We start from the raw sequence: 8,372 nt of genomic DNA, 5'->3' as shown, positions 1-8,372 counted from the left end.
GAGTTATTTTCTTCTTGAAAATATCTGTGCCTATCTAAAATTATCTTGCTTCTTGTATGTAATTACTTGTATGTCAGTTCTCAGCCCGGACATATTCCAGAAGCCTGGAGACCAGTGTATCTTGCTGTGTCTGTATCCTGGCTGAGCAGAGCTGCGCCTACGGTAGGCATGAAAGAAACACTATGGGATGAATTGGTTGACCAGTTAGCCAGCCACATAGATTAGATTTCACACACTAATGTCTTCCAGGTATACACAAAACAAAATAATGTGCAAAGTCAAGTCAAAGAAAAGAAGGGATCAGAATTTACAAATAAAGACATTACTGCCATCTCCCTTTAAACTACAAATGCAAACATTTTCCAAAGTCGTATCAGTTACACATTTGCTTTCATTTGAATAAACATTCAGTGAGCCAGGTAAGGTGGCATGTGCCTGTAGCCCCAGCTCAAGAGGCCGAGGCAGGAGAATTGCTTGAGCCCAGAAGGTCCAGGCCAGCCTGGACAGCATAATGAGACCTTATCTCATGAAATAAAAATTCAGTGAGAGAACAACCATATTAGGATTCATAAACCAGTCTCATGGGCTCCTATGGTCTGTGAAAGGCAGACAACAACCATACCCATGTGATCTACCAGCAGCCATTATTTTCGTCCTTACTCTGTAGACTCTTCCCCAGCTGGCACCCCTCCTTGACTACCTGGGCCATCGGGTCAGGACTAACCAACCCAGCCCTCATCTCTTAAAAACTAGCTGCTAAAACTTGCTTTTCAAAGGGGATAAATCTGGTGCCAGAAGTTCCAGCATGACTGGCCTTCTATTGAAATATAAGGAAGGAAGGGTTAACACTTCTGTGGTGTATACCTCTGTGTGCGTGTATGTATATGTATATGGACATGGATATGGATATGGGTATGTATATGGAATCGTGCAGCATGTATGCTGTTTCTGGCCATGCAGCACAGCATAGTGAGCTTGGTCTCGGGAGCCACCACCTGGGTCCTAATCCCGGCTCCACCACCTATTGTGTGACATGTGACAAGTTCTTGAACTTTTCTATGTATCAGTTTCCTCATCTGTAAAATGAGGATAATAATAGTATTTACAGCCAGGCGCGGTGGCTCATGCCTGTAATCCCAGCACTTTGGGAGGCCGAGGCTGGTGGATCACCTGAGGTCAGGAGTTTGAGACCAGCCTGGCCAACATGGTGAGACCCCGTCTCTACTAAAAATACAAAAATTAACTGGGAGTGATGGCGCATGCCTGTAATCCCAGCTACTCAGGAGGCTGAGGCAGGAGAATCACTTGAACCCAAGAGGCGGAGGTTGTAGTGAGCTGAGATTGCACCATTGCACTCCAGCCTGGGCAACAGAACAAGATTCCGTCTCAAAAAAACAAAAGAAAAAGAAAATAGAAAAAATAGTATTTGCCTCAGGGAGTTTTGCAAAGATTAAACAAATTAATACACCAAAGTGCTCAGATGGTTCCTGTCTCAGAGCACTTCATAGGTGTTGGCTAATGTGTCTTCTGTGTGCAGTCTCTTTGCTGGACTGCCACAAGATATTCTTTTTGTCCCTTCTGCCAGCAGAATCATATCCTCTTTTCCTTTTCTAGGCATGCTTTGCCACAAACATAGTCCAGCAGCCCAGTAACTGTTTTTCTTTTTCCCTCTGCTGCCACCTCCAGCCTCAGTTAATTTGAGGGCTGGCTTGTGGGACCAGGGAAGGTAGAGTCTGTGTCGGGGCCCCGACCACTGCTCTGCCCAGGCCTCCAGCCTCATAGGTGTCCCTCATTCCAGGGGTCGTGGTGAGTGGGAGCGAAAGGCAGAGCAGTGCTGAAGATGAAGAGACCCTGGGCCCCTGGTCTCTGACTTCTGAAAGCTCACACCCCGTGCATGAACCACCCTCCCACTTCCTCCACACACTGAGGGTCTCCCGGGCTGTGGGAGCTCCTGCTTGCACCTTGGGGCTGGAGGGCTGAGTTCGTCTGCAGCAGGAGAGAGACACATTAATTTGTGAGATGAAACTCCTTTGGCTCAGGGACGCAGTGGGAAGGGCTACACCCCGGTGCTGCTCCACCAGACCGGACACCTAACCTCCTCTTCCTTTGTTATATCTGTCACAAAATAATGGAATTCCAAATGATTCACTAACATAGACACTTTGAAGACACAAAAGGTTACAAAATTAAATAGTCATGGATTTGGAAGCAACATTGACAAAAACCAAACAAATACATTATTCATGTGGAATTTCACAGTCCATGTCACTAATGCACTCCAGGCTTAACTTTTCCTGTTTGATTCTCATCACCCAAATCAATCAAAGAAATATAAGGTGGTCAGGAAGTAAAGCAATTTTCATCCGAGCAAAAAACTAATTTATTAATTTGTACACTATCACTTAGTGTGCAGTTCAACAAATAGTTGAATGTGAATTGTATATCAATAAAGCTGTTTTTAAGCTAATTTATATACTGATATAGCCTCATAATTTTTGTTTAACCACACAATATATGATTCTTATGTTCTGGTTGCTGAATATATTTGACTTTATTATAATTTTGTTAAGAGACTATTTTAGCAGCACATAGAGAAAGTTCTTAAATAGGTAAAATCAAATTTTTATTTGATTTTTTAGTTGAAACCTTTCAAGCTGGACATGATGGTTACATCTATAATATCAGCATTTTTATAGGCTGAGGTGGGAGGATGGCTTGAGCCCAGAAATTCAAACTTATATTGAGTTACGATGGTACCACTGCACTCCAGCCTGGGTAACAGAACAAGGACAAGACCCTGTTTCAAAAAAAAAAGAAAGAAAGAAAGAAAAGCTGGGTGCGGTGGCTCATGCCTGTAATCCCAGCACTTTGGGAGACCAAGGAGAGTAGATCATCTGAGGTCAGCAATTTGAGACCAGCCTGACCAACATGGAGAAACCCCATCTCTGCTAAAAATACAAAAAGTAGCCAGGCCTGGTGGTGGGCACCTGTAGTCCCAGCTACTTGGGAGGCTGAGGCACGAGAATCACTTGAACCCGGGAGGCAGAGGTTGCAGTGAGCCGAGATTGCGCCACTGCACTCCAGCCTGGGCGACAGAGTGAAATTCCATAAAAAAAAAAAAAAAAACCAAAGAAACAGACAAAAAAACAGCACATACACACAAACAAACAACATGAGGCCAGGTGTGGTGGTTCATATCTGTACTTCCAGTACTTTGAAGTGGGAGGATTGCTTGAGCCCAGAAGTTTGAGACCAGCCTGGGCAACATGGAGAGACTCCATCTCTATTAAAAAATAATAATAATTTAAAATTAGCCAGATGTGGTAGCTGAGGCAGGAAGATAGCCTGAGCCCGGGAGGTCAACTCTGCCATGAGTCATGATCACGCCACCCAACGCCAGGCAACAGATTGAGACCCCCAACCTATCTCAAAAAAACAAAACAAAACATTTCATGCATCTGTATCTGTTCTCCTCAATGATGGCCATTCACTTTTCATGATTGGAGCTTATGTAGAAATGGTTTTTGGATAAGATACAAGAAAGACAAATCACTTTCAGGTATATATATATATATATATACACACACAGACACACACACACATATATACACACACACATATATATACACACACACATATATACACACACATATATACACACATATACACACACATATATACACATATATATACACACATATATACACACACATATATATACACACACATATATACACACACATATATACACACACATATATATACACACACATATATATACACACACATATACACACACACATATATACACACATACATATATACACATACACACACATACATATATATACACACACATATATATACACACACATATATATACACACACATATACACACACACATATATACACACACGTATATATACACACACACATATATACACACACACAAATATCTATATATACACACACACACACATATATATATATATCTTCAATTTGAGGCAAATTGGAAATTGGAACTCATTTGTTCTGCTGTTACCAGACCCCTTTACTGGCCAGGTGACTGAGCCAAGCAAGATGAAATGCGGGCGGGAGGGGCCCCGAAACGCCGCCACATTGTGTGACGGCCAGGAAGTGGGCAGGCATGGGTTCCAGGTCATGCCCGGCAGGTACTGGCTTCACATACAAATGATTTAACCTCCTTAAGCCTTGGTTTCACCATCTGTTAAACTGCTACAGAGCAAGTTCCTACCTCATGATTTGTTAAATGGGAGAGTCTGTATGAAGCCTTTAGCACAGAGTACATTATCAATAAAAGAATTCATCAAAGCAAACCTGGAGGACATTATGCCAGGTGAAATAAGCCAGTCACAAAAAGACAAAGACTGCATGATTCCATTTATAAGAGGTGCTTAGAGTAGTCAGATTCAAAGAGACAGTGGATGACGGTGGTGAGGGGTGGGAGATGGGGAAATGGGGAGGGGTTTAATGGGTACACAGTTTTAGTTTTCCAAGATGAAAACGTTCTGGAGCGGGATCGTGATGATGGTTGCACAACAACGTGAATGTCCTTAACGCCACTGAACTGTGCACTTAAAAGTAGTTAAGATGGTGAATTTTATGTTATGTTTATTTTGCCACAAAAAGTTCACCAAAGCCTTTTTGTCCCTTTAAGATAATTTGGAATTTAATACATGTTGGACCCCCTAGGAGCTAAAAAATATGTGTATTTTTTAGGTGATAACTTATCCTCCCACTTTTTATTTCTGTTGCTGATGGTGACTGTAGCATGGACAGAATCAAACGTAAACACTGATAGATTCTTTTTTTTTTTTTTGGAGATGGAGTCTCGCTCTTGTCACCCAGGTTGGAGTGCAATAGTGTCATCTTGACTTACTGCAACCTCCACCTCCCAGGTTCAAGCAATTCTTGTGCCTCAGCCTCTCAAGTAACTGGGATTACAGGCATGTACCACCACACCCAGCTAAATTTTGTATTTTTAGTAGAGACAGGGTTTCGCCATGTTGACCAGACCAAACTTCTGACCTCAAGTGATCTGCCTGCCTTGGCTTCCCAGTGTGCTGGGATTACACGCATGAGCCACCACACCCAGCCGATCATTTCTTTTTGACAAAAAATATAAAGGGAGTGGCAGAGGAGTTCAGCTAAGTCTGTTACTGTGGAAGTCTTTCATGAGAAGCTGAAGAGAATGAAATAAGAGAAAATGAAGGGCCGGACACAAATGACTCATGCCTGTAATCCCAGCACTTTGGGAGGCCAAGGTGGGTGAATCATTTGAGTTCAGGAGTTCAAGACCAGCCTGGCCAACACGGTGAAACCCCACCTTTACTAAAAATACAAAAATTAGCTGGGCATGGTGGCGCATGCCTGCAATCCCAGCTACTCGGGAGGCTGAGGCACGAGAATCGTTTGAACCCAGGAGGTGGAGGTTGCAGTGAGCCGAGATCATGCCACTGTACTCCAGCCTGGGCAACAAAGTAAGACTCTGTCTCAAAAAAAAAAAAAGGAAAAGAAAAAGAAAATGAGGAAGAAATACAAGTGGTGGTGATGGGGGCTGAACTGTGATAAGAAGTTGCCCAAGACATCTTCCTACTCCAAGTCAAATCCCTAAAACTCATGAGGAGAGGGCAACAGGTCTTTGTTTTTCAGTATGGGAAGCCAGTCTAGGCTCCAATAACCCTAAGCATGCCCAGCTACTTGGGAGGCTGAGACGGGAGGATCGTTTAAGCCTGGGAGGTCAAGGGTGCAGTGAGCCATGATCGTGCCACTGCACTCCAGCTTAGGTGACAGAGTGAGATCTTATAGCAAGGGAAAAAAGAAAAGAAAAGAAAAAGAAAAAATACTAAATTTCATACAAAACCTCAGAAGACCCTATATAGCCAAAATAATCTGGTTTTTTTTTTTTTTTTTTTTTGACAGGGTTTTGCTCTGCTGTCCAGACTTCAGTGCAGTGGCTTGATCTCAACTCACTGCAGCCTCCACCTCCTGGGCTCAAATTCCTGCCTCAGCCTCCCAAGTAGCTAGGACTTCAGGCGCATGCCACCACATCCTGCTAATTTTCTGTATTTTTACTGGAGACGAGGTTTCACCATGTTGCCCAGGCTGCCCGTCGACGGATTTTTGACAAAGGTGCCAAGAACACATAATGGGGAAGGGCAATCCTTAATAAATGGTGTTGGGAAAACTGGATATCCACACACAGAAGGATAAAAATGGGCCCTTATCTTACCCCTTATACAAGAATCAACTCAAAATGGATTAAAGAGATTTAAATGTCAAACCTGAACTATGAAAGTACTAAAAGCAAACATAGTGGGAAAGGTCTATGACATCGGCCTGGACAGCTGTCTTGGATATGATCCCAAAAGCACACGCAACAAAAGCAAAAACAGATGAATGGGATTGTATCAAACTAAAAGCTTCTGCACAACAAATGAAGTAGTTAACAGTGAAGAGGCGACCCACAGATTAGAAGAAAATGTTTGCAAATTACACATCAGATAAGGGGCCAGTATCCAAAATGTACAAGGAACTCAAACTACTCAATAACAAGCAAACAAATAACCCTATTTAAAAATGGGCAAATGGCCCACCGCGGTGGCTCACGCCTGTAATCCCAGCATATCGGGAGGCCGAGGCGAGTGGAACACCTGAGATCAGGAGTTTGAGACCAGCCTGGACAATGTGGTGAAACCCTGTCTCTACTAAAAATACAAAAATTAGCTGCGCATAGTGGCACATGCCTGTAATCCCAGCTACTCAGGAGGCTGAGGCAGGAGAATCGCTTGAACCTAGGAGGCGGAGGTTGCAGTGAGCTGAGATGGCACCACTGCACTTCAGCCTGAGAGACAGAGCAAGACTCCGTCTCTGGAAAAAAAAAAAAAGTGGGGGGAGGTGCTAAGGGCTTGAATAGACATCTCTCAAAAGAAAACATACAGATGACCAACAGATATATGAAAAAATGTTCAACATCACTAATTAAAAGACAAATGCAGTTCAAGACAGCAACAGTGTATTAAAAAAAAAAAAAAGAGGGAGAGAGAGAGAGGGAAATGCAGGCTGGGCACAGTGGCTCACACCTGTAATTCCAGCACTTTGGGAGGCCAAGGCAAGCAAATTGCTTGAGTCCAGGAGTTCAAAACCAGCCTGGGCAACCTCATCTCTAGTAAAAATACACACACACAAAATTCACCAGGCATGGTGACACACGCCTGTAGTTCCAGGTACTTGGGGGGCTGAGGTGGGAGAATCACCTGAGCCCAGGAGGTTGAGGCTGCAGTGAGCTGAGATCTTAGCACTGTGCTCTAGCCTCACTCTGGCAACAGAGTGAGACCCTGTCTCAAAAAATAAAAATTAATAGAAGGAGAGATGATGGCCGGGTGTGGCGGCTCATGCCTGTAATCCCAGCACTTTGGGAGGCCGAGGCGGGTGGATCACCTGAGGTCAGGAGTTTCCGACCAGCCTGGCTAACATGGTGAAACCCTGTTTCTACTAAAAACACAAAAAATTAGCCAGGCATGGTGGTGCTCGCCTGTAATCCCAGCTACTCGGGAGGCTGAGGCAGGAGAATCGCTTGAGCCCGGGAGGCAGAGTTTGCAGTGAGCCGAGATCGCGCCACTGCACTCCAGCTTGGACAACAAGAGCAAAAAAAAAGAGAGAGAGAGATGCAAATTAAAACCATAATGAAACAGCACTTCACAGCTGTTGGATCGGCTATTATAAAAAGATGACAGGAACTGTTATACACTATTGATGGGAATGTAAATTAATACAGCCATTTTGGAAGACAGTATGGAGGTTCCTCAAAAAACTAAGAATAGACTCACCATGTGATCCAGTAATCCACTGGGTATTGAATAATTGGAGTCAGTATGTGGAAGAGATGTCTGCACAACCATGCTCATTGCAGCACTATTCACAATAGCCAAGATATAAAAATAAAATCAGTGTTCAGCAACAGCTGAATGAATTTTTTTTGAGACAGAGTCTCGCTCTTGTTGCCCAGACTGGAGTGCAATGGCACAATCTCCTCTCACTGCAACTTCCACCTCCCAGGTTTAAGTGATCCTCCTGCCTCAGCCTCCAGGGTAGCTGGGATTACTGGCTCCGCCTACCATACCCAGCTAATTTGTAGTAGAGATGGGGTTTTGCTATATTGGCCCGGCTAGTCTCAAACTCCTGACCTTAGGTAATCCACCCACCTTGGCCTCCCAAAGTGCTGGGATTACAGGCGTGAGCCACCAGGCTCGGCCTACTCAACCTTTAAAAAACAGGAAATTCTATCCTTGATGACAACATGGATGAATCTAGAGGACGTTATGTTAATTGGAATAAGCCAGACACAGAG

This window comes from Colobus angolensis, unplaced genomic scaffold (genome assembly GCF_000951035.1).
Source record: "Colobus angolensis palliatus isolate OR3802 unplaced genomic scaffold, Cang.pa_1.0 Scaffold113, whole genome shotgun sequence".
Lineage (NCBI taxonomy): Eukaryota > Metazoa > Chordata > Mammalia > Primates > Cercopithecidae > Colobus > Colobus angolensis.
This window is presented reverse-complemented; position numbering follows the sequence as displayed.